Below are 12,863 nucleotides of genomic sequence, written 5' to 3' on the forward strand. Positions count from 1 at the left end.
TCTTAGAGATGTGGCCTCATTTTTAACCGTTACTTTTTCAGATTACTTTTTCATCCCATACTGCACTAACACATTTAATTCCTCAGTACACTTTAAAAAGTCAGAGGAGAAAAAAAAAAACAAAAAACAAACAAACAAAAAAAAAAACAGAATATAAAAATCTTCACTCTAATCTTGTTCTGATTTTCATCTGTAACTTTTGTAAATTGAAATGTAAGCTCTAGGCAACTGCTGCATCCTTTTGAAGTTTTCTTTTAAGCACCGTGAGCTCTGAATGACAGCCTTTCTGGATCTTATGAGACTCAGTTTTGAAAATGAGGTACAGATTTCATCTTCTGATTTTAAGACAAATCTACTCTGTGAAATGAAGCTGCAATCATAGCTGATTATTATTTCTATAATTGCAGCTGCAGAAGTGAAGTGAGTATAGAGCTTCTACAAAAACATGGCAACTTTATTTCACTTTTAAGATTTGCAGCAGAGTACCAAATTAAATCTTAAATAATTCCATGGAGGGTCTTCAAATACAGTTTAGCTCTTTAATACAAATAGAAATAGTTACAATTTTATTGGAATATGTACTAAAGACAATATGCTAAAATTCCAATTAAAAAAAAAAAAAAGAGAATTTCAGTCAGTTTAAATTGCAAATCTTCACCCTGTTCAAATGAAACTGGCAGAGATACCTATTTAAGTAAAATCAAATTAATATCTTAGAGCTGTGCTTACATTCAAGTGACTTAGTACCAGTCCTGGTTTCACCTGGGAGAGTTGATTTCCTTCCCAGTGTCTATGATGGCTTTAGAAGAAAACAATGTTGATAACACACTGATATTTTAGTTGTTTTTGAGCAGTACCGATCAGAGCCAAATGTGTTTCAGTTTTTCAGTTTCTTGAACTTTCCTGCCAGTGGAGGGGCTGGAGAGACATGAGCAGCAGGGAGGGGGCAGAACCAGAGCATCTGATACAAGCTGGCCAAAGAAATGTTCTATAACATGATAACATGTGGAAAAACTATAAAATTGAGGAATTTTGGCTACGGGGTGGCTGCAGCTCAGAGACTGGCTGATTAATGAGAAATTCCTTTGTGTATCACTCATTTTATAGATATACATGTTTCTATTATTATCGTTACTGTTATTTCTTGCTTCCTTTTCCATCTCAGTAAGTAGTTTTTATCTCAACCTACGAGTTCTTTTTTTTTTCTTTTCTTTTTTTCTGATTGTCTTCTCTATCCCAGTGTGCAGGGAGACTGAGCAAAACACTTTTTGTTCCTAGTTGCTCGCTGAGTAAAATAATATATCCAATTCTCTTGTTCTGTTATTATCTTTTAGTCTCCCTTGAGCAATGACTTTGTTTTCTTGAAGGCATTTCTATGCTGATTATACATATATATATATTGGCCTAACTGAGGGGATCCGTTTTCTTTCCAAATGTTGAATATTTTTGCTCTTCATGTACAGTGTTTACTTTGTACTTTTTCTATAGGTGGGTGAATCATAGAATCATAGAATCATAGAAGCATAGAAGCATAGAAGCATAGAAGCATAGAAGCATAGAATGGTTTGGGTTGGAAGAGATCTTGAAGACCATCCAGTCCCAACCCCCTTGGTACAGGCAGGTACCTCCCACTGGTCCAGGTAGCTTAAAGCTCTATCCAGTCTGACCTTGAATTCTTTCAGGGAGGGGGCATTTGCATCCTCACTGGGCAACCCGTTCCAGTGTCTCACCACCACCACAGTAAAGAATTTCTTCCTAATATCTAGTCTAAATCTACTCTCTTCCTGTTTAAAGCCATTTTCCCTTGTCTTGTCACTACTTGCCCTTACAAAAAGTCCCTCCCCAGCTTTCCTATAGACCCCTTCAGGTACTGAATGCTGCTATAAGGTCCCCCCAGAACCTTCTCTTCTCCAGGTTGAAGAGCTTAATTCTCTCAGCCTGTCTTCCCAGGAGATGTGCTCCAGCCCTCTGATCATCTTCATGGGCCTCCTCTGGACCTACTCCAACAGCTTGATGTCCTTCTGTTGGGGGTCCCAGAACTGGACACAGTACTCCAGATGGGGTCTCATGAGAGCAGAGTAGAAGGGCAGAATCCCCTCCCTCAACCTGCTGGTCACGCTTCTTTTGATGCAATCCAGGATTGGCCTTCTGGACTGCAAGCGCACAGCTCATGTTGAGCCCTTCATCAACCAGCACCCCCAAATCTTTTTCCTCAGTGCTGCTTTCAAGCTATTTTTTGCCCAGCCTGTATTTGTGCTTGGGATTGTCCCACCCCAGGTGCAGGACCTTGCACTTGGCCTTGTTGAACTTAATGGGGTTGGCCATAGGCTCACATCTTAAGCCTGTCCATGTCCCTCTGGGTAGCATCCCTTTCCTCTAGCATGTCAGCTGCACCACTCAGCTTGGTGTCATCTGCAAACTTGTTGAGAGTACACTTGATTCTGTTGTCCATGCCACCTACAAAAATGTTAAATAACACCAGTCCCAGCACTAATCCTTAGGTAATGCCACTCATCAGTGGTCTCTACTTGCACTGCAACACTCTGAGTGTGACCATCCAGTCATTTCCTTATCCAGTGACTGGTCCATCAATCAAATCCACTTTTTTTTTCCAATTTATTGACCAGGATGTCATGCAGGACCATGCTTGTCTAATGCGTGTCAAACAAGTGTGTCAAACGCTTTTCAAAAGCTCAGGTAGATAATGTCAGTTGTTTATCCACTGATGCCATAACACTATCACGAAAGGCCCTAGTTTTGTCAAGCATGACTTGTCCTTTGTGAAGGCATGTTGGTTACCACCAGTCACCTTACCTTTATTTTCCACATGCCTTAGTAGGTCCTCAGGAGGATCTTCTCCACAGTCTTGTTAGGCACAGAGGTGAGACTGACTGGCCTGTAGTTCTCCAGATCTTCTTTTTTTCCCTTCCTGAAAATGGATGCTATGTTTCCCCTTTTCCAAACAGTGGGAACTTCACCAGACTTCCATGACTTTTCAAATATGATGGATACTGGCTTGGCAACTTCATCCATTTGTTCTCTCAGAACTCGTGGGCGGATCTTGTCTGGTCCCACAGACTTGTGCACCTTCATGTTCTTTAGATGGTGTCAAAACTGATCTTCACTTACAGCAGGTAGATCTTCCTTCTCCCTGTTCTTCCCTTTGCTTTCCTTTTGCTTTGCAGCTTGGGCGGTGTGGATAGAGCCCTTGCTCGTGAAGGCTGAGGCAAAGCAGTCATTGAGCTCCTCAATCTTTCTCCGTGTCCCTTGTGAACAGATCTCCAGGTTTCTACTGGGGAGGTTCTGCATCCTCTTGGACCTTCCTTTTATCACTGGTATACCTGTAGAATTTCTTCTTGTTCCCCCTTGTGTCCCTGAATAGATTTTGTCTGGGTTTTAGCTTTCTTAACCTTATCCTTGACTGCTCCATTGACTCCTTTGTAGTGCTTCCATGTAATCTGTTCCTGCTTCCACTCCCTATGGGCTTTGTTTTTGTGCTTAAGTTTTTGTGCTTTGGGGATCCTTGTTGACCCCTGGAGGCCTCCTGGCATTCTTGCCTGACTTCCTTCTTCTTGAGATGCACTGCTTTTCAAGAAGTTTGGAGGAGATGGTCCTTCAATAGGATCAGCTTTCTTGGGCCCCTCTTCCCTCCAAGGCTTTATCCCACGTCACTCTGCCAAGCAGTTCCCTGAAGAGGTCAAAAGGAGATTTTTTGAGAAATCTGGTCTTCTAAGGAATGATGAGGTTCATCTCTCAGATAAGGGGAAAACCATATTTGGCTTTAAGAAACAAGCTTTCCAATTTAATCAAGAGAGCTTTAAACTAGAGTTGACAAGGGATGGGATCCTCAAATCATCCCACCCCGAAGCTGATGTTAGCAATGAATGCCCTAGGCCTGGAGTTGGATCACAGGCCAGTAGGACTGTAAAACTTCTCTCCATACATTCAGACTGTGAAATGCATCAAGTCCTAGGACACAGGACATCCTTATTTGGAGTGGATTTACCAAGATCATTTGAGTCCATCTCCTGTCCCCACACAGGACCAGTCAAAGTCAAACCCTATGTTTAAGAACACTGACCAAACAGAGCTGACCATGAAGAATAGCTGCTCAATGCTGTGCTCACAGTCCTGGCAGCCTGTTCCATGCTCACCACCCTCTGGTGCAGAACTTTTCCCAACTCCCTGACCCTGCCCTGACACAGCTCCATGCCATTCCCTCGGGCTCTGTTGCTGTCACAGGCAGAGCTCAGCACTGCTCCTCCACTCCTTGTGAGAAGCTGTAGCTGCCATGTGGCCTCCCCTCAGCCTGCTCTTCTCTGGGTTGAACCTCAGTTGTTCCTCACCCACCTTGCCCTTCAGACCCTTCACCATCTTTACAGTCCTACGTTTGATGTCCTCTAATAGTTTTATGCTCTTCTTGTGGTCCTGAAACCTGTACCCAGTGCTGGAGGTGAGGTCACAGCACATGCAGGGAGGACAACTCTTTCCCTTGTCTGGTAGCAGCGCTGAGCCTGATGCACTGCAGGATATGGTTAGTCCTTTTGGCTGCCAGGGCACACTGTTGATTCACATTCATCATCAACTTATATAGACAGCTATACTCAACACCTTGATATTGTTATCCTTTTTACTACAACTATTATCAGCTGCCATTAGTTTTACCAGGCAGATTCACCCGAGAACACTAAAAATAAAATCTTTAGAGTCCAGAAGTCTGAACTTTTGAGTTGCTTTTATTTCTCCAAATTAATTTATTTAAATACTGTTCATAAAAGTCACTTTTAACTTTAGCTTTGATTTTCCACCTAAATCCCCTCTCCATCGGCTTACAACACACACACAGGAGGTATTTTAGCATATGGTAACTTACATAATACATGATTACTATGAATAAAATAAATTCCTTATCAACCTCTAATGAAAGTCAAATTTAAGTGATAACTCTTCTCTATTTTTAGTTGAAGTTATTCAATCCCAATTAGTTTTAATTGCATTTGAGTGAAGGAATCTTTGTACCTGGTACCACAGATGTCCTTTCAAACAGAAAATCTAAACAAGTTCTCTTCAGAAGTAATTGTATACTTTTTGCATTTATCAGTTATCTTCTTTATTCCAAAATTCTCTGTAGGCTCGTGTAAAACAATATAGTATACTTCATGATTCCAGATTTATGTAAGCCATACAGGTCCTACAACTATTTTGGAATTAGCTACAAAGGCTACATAACCAATCTCTTTTTGGTAATGTCAGATGAACTAAAACAGGGCCCTGCATGTGGCAAGGGGGTTTCATGATTCCAACTCTGGCCATTCCGTGATTCTGTGAGTGCAATGATCAATTACTGCATCTTGGAAAGCTGTGGTAGCACACCAGAAAAGTAAGTTCTTGTTCTGGTTTTCCATAACTATTCCATACCATGACAATATGCAATGAAGTAATGGAATGGGAACAGCTGTTAAAGATCTCTAATTCCAAAAATGCTACGTTAATTCTGACACGGTTTCTGGGAGGAAAAGAAAAGGTGACATAATGACGTAAAGATATTCATTTTCCTCTCTGTACTGCCAAATAGCACAGTTAAATGACATTTTCTTTCCATTTGATTGATTTATTACCCTTAATTCCTTTTAAATTGTATTATTTTACATTCCTTTACCATTTTTAGTAAAATAGTTTTTTTTTTTTTAATCTAAATTGAGTTGCAGTCCCTCCTTCTCACTTCTCTTTTGGCCTCCTGCAGTGGGAGTAATGGGAAAAGGAGGACCTAAGTCCCTTCTTGTGTGACAAAGACCCTCAATCTATGACAGTTTCTCACTGAGATAGTAGACTAGCAGTAGAAAAGTTTTGTAATTTAAATCTCTTGGGGATTTTTAATTCTTACACAAATAAGGGTCTGTGTAATCTGGTCCAACTTTGATGCCAGCCCTGCTTGGAGAAGTAAGATGCAATAACCCCTAGATATCATTTTCAATCAACATTCCCATTGTTTTATGGACCCATATAAATGTTGCACTTTTAATTTTCGGTAGCAAGTGTCAAATAAGGACAATAGCATAGCCAATGTCTTTCAGACAAATCTTTACAAGGTTAAATTGTAAGTGACTGTGAGTATGTGAACTAAAATTGAAAACGCTACAAATATCTTTCCTATTTCTTTTATCATGCCAAAAGCATCTATATTTGCAATTCAAATACAAAGAGTTTAAAAGTAGGAAGTGTTGCACCTAGGTGGGCAAAACATCTCTTAGAAACTGTATGGACAGTTACAGAGAATTTTGCTTCTTTAGAGAGGTATTATTTGTCTTGCCTGTTTGGCACAACTTTAACTTCTGAAATCCAGACCATGAGAAGTTGTATTGGCTAAGCTAGTGGAGGCAATAGGAGAAATCTCTGGTGACTGTATATTGGACCAGGAATAGTGCTTCTCTGCATCCTAGAGAAAGAATGACTCCAAATGGTCTTTCCTAAATCAATTTTAAAAAATGACCTGCCATGTTATGAGAAGGAGACATATGCAAAATCTTTGCCAACTTCAGTATTGCTTGATACCTTTGCTCATTGAAAACAACATTAAAGAGAAGATGCAGCTAAAAATGTGTTTGCCAGAACAGTCATTTACTTTAAGTCAGTGAAAGCAGAAACAAATTTATCAACATTGTTGCTTCTTTTCTACGCCTATAGTGTTGTTAATTCTCTTTCAGTAACATGCTTAGTGATGTGCACCCAGGAGTACTTCAAACAGGCAGACCTTGTGCTGAAAGAATGATTGTTTCTTACTTTTTTTTTCTTTTTTTCCCATGACATTTAAGTCATGAATAAACTCCTGCACCACAGCAAGAATTGTCTACATGCACGTGCTCAATCTGGAAACAAAAGGTCTTTTTTCTTTTTTCTTTTGTTCCTGTTATCAAATGCTGCACTCTGTATATATGAATAAAACATTCTCATTCCTTAAATGCTTCATAGAAGTTTCCTAATACAAGATTCCAATAATTTTTTTTTTAACAGTAATTCTATAGTAGTTGATTTAAAGAACACTTATCGTTGAAGAGATGCTCATTTTCCATTTTAAAGAAACATACAGAGAATATTAGACTTCAAGAAGAATTTCAGTTATTCTTTCCATGGATTTTCGAGTTTACAGTTTAAAGGAAGTTTGTGCTTTATATTGGTCAGCAACTTGATGTAAATGTAACTGCAATTTCAAAATAATTCCAAATTTTGGAAAAAAGGAAAAACAATAGCAGGGGCTATTGCACCCATAACCCATGGGACTTTGCAGCACATCATTCTGAAAATCTTATTAGTTAAGCACAGGGCTGCACGTCAACTCGTTAACATGATTTTAATGACAGTATTTTTTATTGTCATGCTGATGTACTTACGACGTAATTTGTGTTTGCAGCAGAGATGAACCATTACAGTTCAGCATAAGAGCAATAGCTCTGAACTGCACTGTGGCACTTCCAACAACGAAACCAACCTTATTTATTTTGCAGTGACATCTGAAAATCTCTTCAGTGAGGTCTGGAAATTTGAATTACAAAGATTAAGAAATAGCTGAATTTTGAAGTAAACTGTAATGCAGATTCTGAGTAACCACCATGCAAAATACTTATTTACAACTGACACCGTTTCAATAAATAAATCCAGGAGAGTAACATCATGAACAAGCAGGGAGAGATGCAAATTCCATTTAATTTGCTCATTGTATTGGGCAAGCACATAAATACCAGTTTCCACCTCATTACCAATATGTTCAAGTTCAAAATGAGCGTCTCCTTATCAAATAAAGGAAAAAAACATCTCCAACAACATCAGTTTCATTTTACTCTGAAAGATACTTTCCTATTGAGAAATATTTTTTCACTGGAAAGTAAGCTTAACTATCCATTTCAAGTGTGGGCTTCATTCCCCCTCATCTCTGCTGTGTCCATGTTAGAGATGCAGTGTAAGCTATTACCTAGACTCCCTCCCTACAGCCAGCAGAGAAGAGACTAATTAATTCTACCTGTTTTGGCCATCACAAGAGCCTAGACAAATACAAAACTGAGACTCGCTTGGCAATGTTAAAGGCAAGAGAAGGTGATTTCTTTCCTACATCTAGAAATGAGTGTACTCTTTGGTAACCACCAACTGTACAATTGGAAGAAACACCCCAAAACTACCTAGCTCAGGGCTGAAGAAGAAGGCCCATGAAATGTGGAAAAAGGGTCTGACTACTTGGGAAGAATACAGGAATGTTGTCAGGGCCTGCAGGGATGCGACAAGGAAGGCTAAAGCCCGCCTGGAATTAAATCTGGCAAAGGGGATAAAGGATAATAAAAAAGGTTTTTTCAAGTACATTAACAGTAAAAGGAAGACTAGGGAGAATGTGGCTCCCCTGCTAAGTGACGGGGGTGTTCTGGTAGCGGGGGATGCTGAGAAGGCGGAGATACTGAATGCCACCTTTGCTTCTGTCTTCAGTGAAAAAGCTCCCCCTCGGGAATCTGAGACCCTGGAGGTTAGTGAGAGGGTCTGGGGAATGGAGGACCTCCCTTCTGTCAGGGAAGAGGTGGTCTGAGAGTGCCTAGGCAACATCAATGTTCAGAAATCCATGGGACCCGATGGGATTCATCCACGGGTGCTGAAGGAGCTGGCAGAGGTGATTGCTGAACCGCTTTCTGTCATCTTTGAGAAGTCTTGGAAGACGGGGAAGGTGCCTGAAGACTGGAAGATAGCCAACGTCACCCCGGTCTTCAAAAAAGGCAAGAAGGAAGACCCAGGCAATTATAGGCCAGTCAGCCTCACCTCTGTCCCTGGAAAGGTGATGGAACAGCTTGTACTGGATGTCATCTCCAGACAACTGGAAGAAGAGGAGGTTATCAGGAGTAGTCAGCACGGGTTCACCAGGGGGAGGTCGTGCTTGACCAACCTGGTAGCCTTCTATGATGTTGTCTCTGGCTGGGTGGATAGGGGGAGAGCAGTGGATGTAGTCTACCTTGATTTCAGCAAGGCATTTGATACTGTCCCCCATGATGTCCTTATAACAAAGCTGAGGAAGTGTGGGATAGATGAGTGGACAGTGAGGTGGGTTGAGAACTGGCTGACTGGCAGAGCACAGAGGGTCGTTGTTGGTGGTGCAGAGTCCGGTTGGAGGCCTGTAACTAGCGGTGTTCCTCAGGGGTCTGTGCTGGGTCTGGTCTTGTTCAACATCTTCATCAATGACCTTGATGAGGGGATAATGGCCACCCTCAGCAAGTTTGCCGATGATACAAAGCTGGGAGGATTGGCTGACACGCCTGAAGGCTGTGTTGCCATTCAGCAAGACCTGGATAGGCTGGAGAGCTGGGCAGAAAAAAACCGGATGAGGTTTAACAAAAGCAAGTGTAGAGTCTTGCATCTGGGGAGGAATAATTGCATGCACCAGTACAGGTTGGGGGATGAGCTGCTGGAGGGGAGCTCTGCGGAAAGGGACCTGGGTGTGCTGGTGGACAACAGGTTGGCCATGAGCCAGCAGTGTGCCCTTGTGGCCAAAAAGGCCAATGGCATCCTGGGATGCATTAACAAGAGCGTGGCCAGCAGGTCGAGGGAGGTGATCCTCCCCCTCTACTCTGCCCTGGTAAGACCTCATCTGGAGTACTGCGTCCAGTTCTGGGCTCCCCAGTACAAAAAAGACAGGGATCTCTTGGAAAGAGTCCAGCGGAGGGCCACGAAGATGGTGAAGGGCCTGGAGCATCTCTCCTATGAGGAAAGGCTGAGTGAACTGGGTCTGTTCAGCCTTGAGAAAAGAAGACTGAGAGGGGACCTGATCCAGGTCTATAAATATCTAAGGTGTGGGGGGCAGAATGGCGAGGCCGGACTCTTTTCAGTGGTGAGTGGAGACAGGACAAGGGGAAACGGCTGGAAACTGCAGCATAGGAAGCTCTGCACAAATGTGCGCAAGAACTTCTTTACAGTGAGGTGACGGAGCACTGGAACAGGCTGCCCAGGGAGGTGGTGGAGTCTCCTTCTCTGGAGATGTTCAAGACCTGCCTGGATGCCTACCTGTGTGACCTGCTGTAGGGAACCTGCTTTGGCAGGGGGGTTGGACTCAATGATCTCTGGAGGTCCCTTCCAACCCCTACAATTCTGTGATTCTGTGATTCTGTGATTCTGAATTCAAGCAAAAGCCTGTGCCATTGCTCCTTGTTTGAGTTTCACAGCAGTGTGCACTGATTTGAATAGAGTCCAATCCACACATTTGATCCATTTGGATTTGCCCTAAGAACCATCACGTTGTTAAGCAGTGCTGGGCTCTCAGATGAACCTGTCTGCCACCAGATTTGCTCTGCAAATCTGTGCAGTACTGGAGCACAAGCCCTTGGTTGTTAAGGTTCTTCCTGGTTGTGTCAGTGGTTCCCCAACTCTTCTAGAACATGCAGCCCTGTGCGATTCATGACAGTCTTGGGAGTGAGGGGGTGACTGACTCAAAGTCCTCTGCCGGAAAAAGCAGAGAGAATGTAGTTTTGAAGTGCTGACTGCGCATGGGAGACATTATCATTCTATTTCAGAAAGTATGATGCTGGAACAATCTGCCAGTCCTCCTCTCTGCTGTGTGTATTACACATCAGTTTCTAAAGGGAAAAGCTCAATTCCTTTCAGGAGATGAGATTTACATGTTACAAGATCGTCTGTGTTTGAAGTGTTCTGATTACACTGCCCTGTAAGATGAGCCTTTTAATAAGGTGAGGGATAGAACCCCAACAAATTGTCTTTCTAGAGATCTCTAGAGAATTTTAGAGCTGCTTTCCACTTATGTTCTTTCATCTAGCAATACGTAGTATCCACGAACATGCAATATTTAAAGGATTCTTTTTCTTCTGCAGTCTCTTCAATCTATTTGTGAAGTTTTGTTTCAAGTATTTAAAGTGAGGTTTTGAGTGTGTAATTAATTAAAAAAAAAATTGAGAAAAGATTTCTACCTCTAATCCCAAGAAATCTTAAGAAAATGTGTGCACAAAATAATAATCTAGTTCATTAAGTTATTAATGAGAATCACATGCAACAAATAAACAGGAGGCACACAACATCAGAAGCAGATGTTGGTGGTATGGCAGAAGATGCTGAACCTTCCTACCAATGTTCAATTGCTTTTTGTGTGACAGATGGCAGCAGAGGGGCAGTCTGACAGAATGGCGTCTGACATGGAAGCGCAGATGAAGAAAAGGTGTGCCACTGAATTCCTCCTTGTAGAAAAAATGGCACTCATTGCCATTTGACATTTTGCTGAACCTTTACGGAGGACAGTGAGCACAGTCAGGTGGTTGAGTGGTGCATTTCAGCAGTGCCAACAATCACAGTAGGTCACCTCCACTGGTGCAGATATTTATGAGCATAGCATGCAGCTCTTGTTCATGGCTGGCAAAAACTCAGAGCTAATGGTGGTGACTATGTCGAATAATAGTGTTCTGTATTTGAGAATTTGCTCTTTAAAAGAATGTTTTTGTTCTCATTGTATATGTTGTAGTTTCCATGGAAGTAAATATGAGACATTATTTTCAGAGTGACCTAAAATTAGCCCAAAATTTCACATTTTTTAAAACACTGGAAAATGATATATAGAGAGACTAAAAATTTTCATGACTCAGTATAAGTTTCAATTCACAGAAAAATGAAGATTTTATGTCAGTTGAGAACTAGGAGCCTAATTCAGCTGCTATAAATAGTAAATCTCAAGATTTAAAAGATTTAAATCTATCACAAAGTTGAATTGTGTTCTCAATAATTAGTCTAGAGGCTTGACAATATAACTTTTGAAAGTGTCTAGCAGCTGTTTTCAATATCCTTGTTTTTTTTGCCATTTTTAAAATGATATTGCAAACAGCTGCTCTTCTAGTATACAGTATGCCTGTCATCTCTCTATAAAATGATTTCACTTCAGCATAAACAAGGAACAGTTTAGTCTCAAAAATAGGACATACAAAGCAGTCACTAGGAGAAGATTCATAGAACCAATTCTCTGTAAAGAGGAAGTGTTTGCTATTTCTAGCTCATCTGCCTGTAAATCTTCCTTGCAGTAGCTATGCTTCATGTTTGCAGTTTGAATGTTCTGTTGTCGGTTGCAATTTGCAGCTGCAGGCTATCAAGGCTGTGTCATGCATGAGGGGGAGGTTTTGGCTGGGGTGTGAGGGAACTGACTTTCTTTAATTGTGACTGACGGACTTGCTAAAGTTTCATCAGAGGGTGATGTTGGTGAAAGAAAAGGTGTATTTGCTGTAAGTGTTCTGTTCTGCTTAAGAGCCCTAATCATCAGCACCTTATCCACATAGGCGCTACAGTGACTTTACTTGCCAGTACTTTTGCCAGAGCTCATTCCTCACGACCTCCCCATTAGTGACATGGCTAAATGGCAAGCCTAGTAAACACAAGTACCACTCCCAGTTGATTCTATAAAGCATTGTGAACTTTGGCAATGCCTGGGAAACCAGAGTGTGACATAGAGATAGGTTTATAAGCCAGCTGCTTCCACTCAGATCTTAGAATGATAAAAGGCTTATGAAAAAGTCATGTTATGAAAAAGTTGATAAAGATGTCAACTGAGTGTTCAGTAGCAGTGGAAAAACAAATCAAATGTTAGGAATACTTAGTGACAGAACAGAAAATAGAACACAAAGCATCATTAAAGCACTATATAAGTTTGTAGCACCTGCAAACAATGCATTTGGCTTGGCTCCTCTTTTTAAACAAGATTACAGTAAAATTTGGGAACCAAGAAAAAGAAAGAAAGGAAAGGAAGGAAAGGAAGGAAAGGAAGGAAAGGAAGGAAAGGAAGGAAAGGAAGGAAAGGAAGGAAAGGAAGGAAAGGAAGGAAGGAAAGGAAGGAAAGGAAGGAAAGGAAG

General features: G+C 41.4%; 1 long non-coding RNA gene across 1 annotated transcript in view; it reads right to left on the reverse strand.

Annotated features, from left to right (window-relative positions):
- Nucleotides 1-3,031: 3,031 nt before the first annotated feature.
- Nucleotides 3,032-12,863, reverse strand: part of LOC122182360 — a 13,380-nt gene continuing 3,548 nt past the window's right edge. Inside the window, exon 3 of the long non-coding RNA XR_006179772.1 lies at nt 3,032-3,688. This is a non-coding gene — a long non-coding RNA (uncharacterized LOC122182360). The remainder of the gene's footprint in view (nt 3,689-12,863) is intronic.

The sequence above is a fragment of the Lagopus leucura genome, unplaced genomic scaffold, assembly GCF_019238085.1.
Source record: "Lagopus leucura isolate 7727_CA_CO unplaced genomic scaffold, USGS_WTPT01 Super-Scaffold_100014, whole genome shotgun sequence".
NCBI classification, from domain to species: Eukaryota; Metazoa; Chordata; class Aves; order Galliformes; family Phasianidae; genus Lagopus; species Lagopus leucura.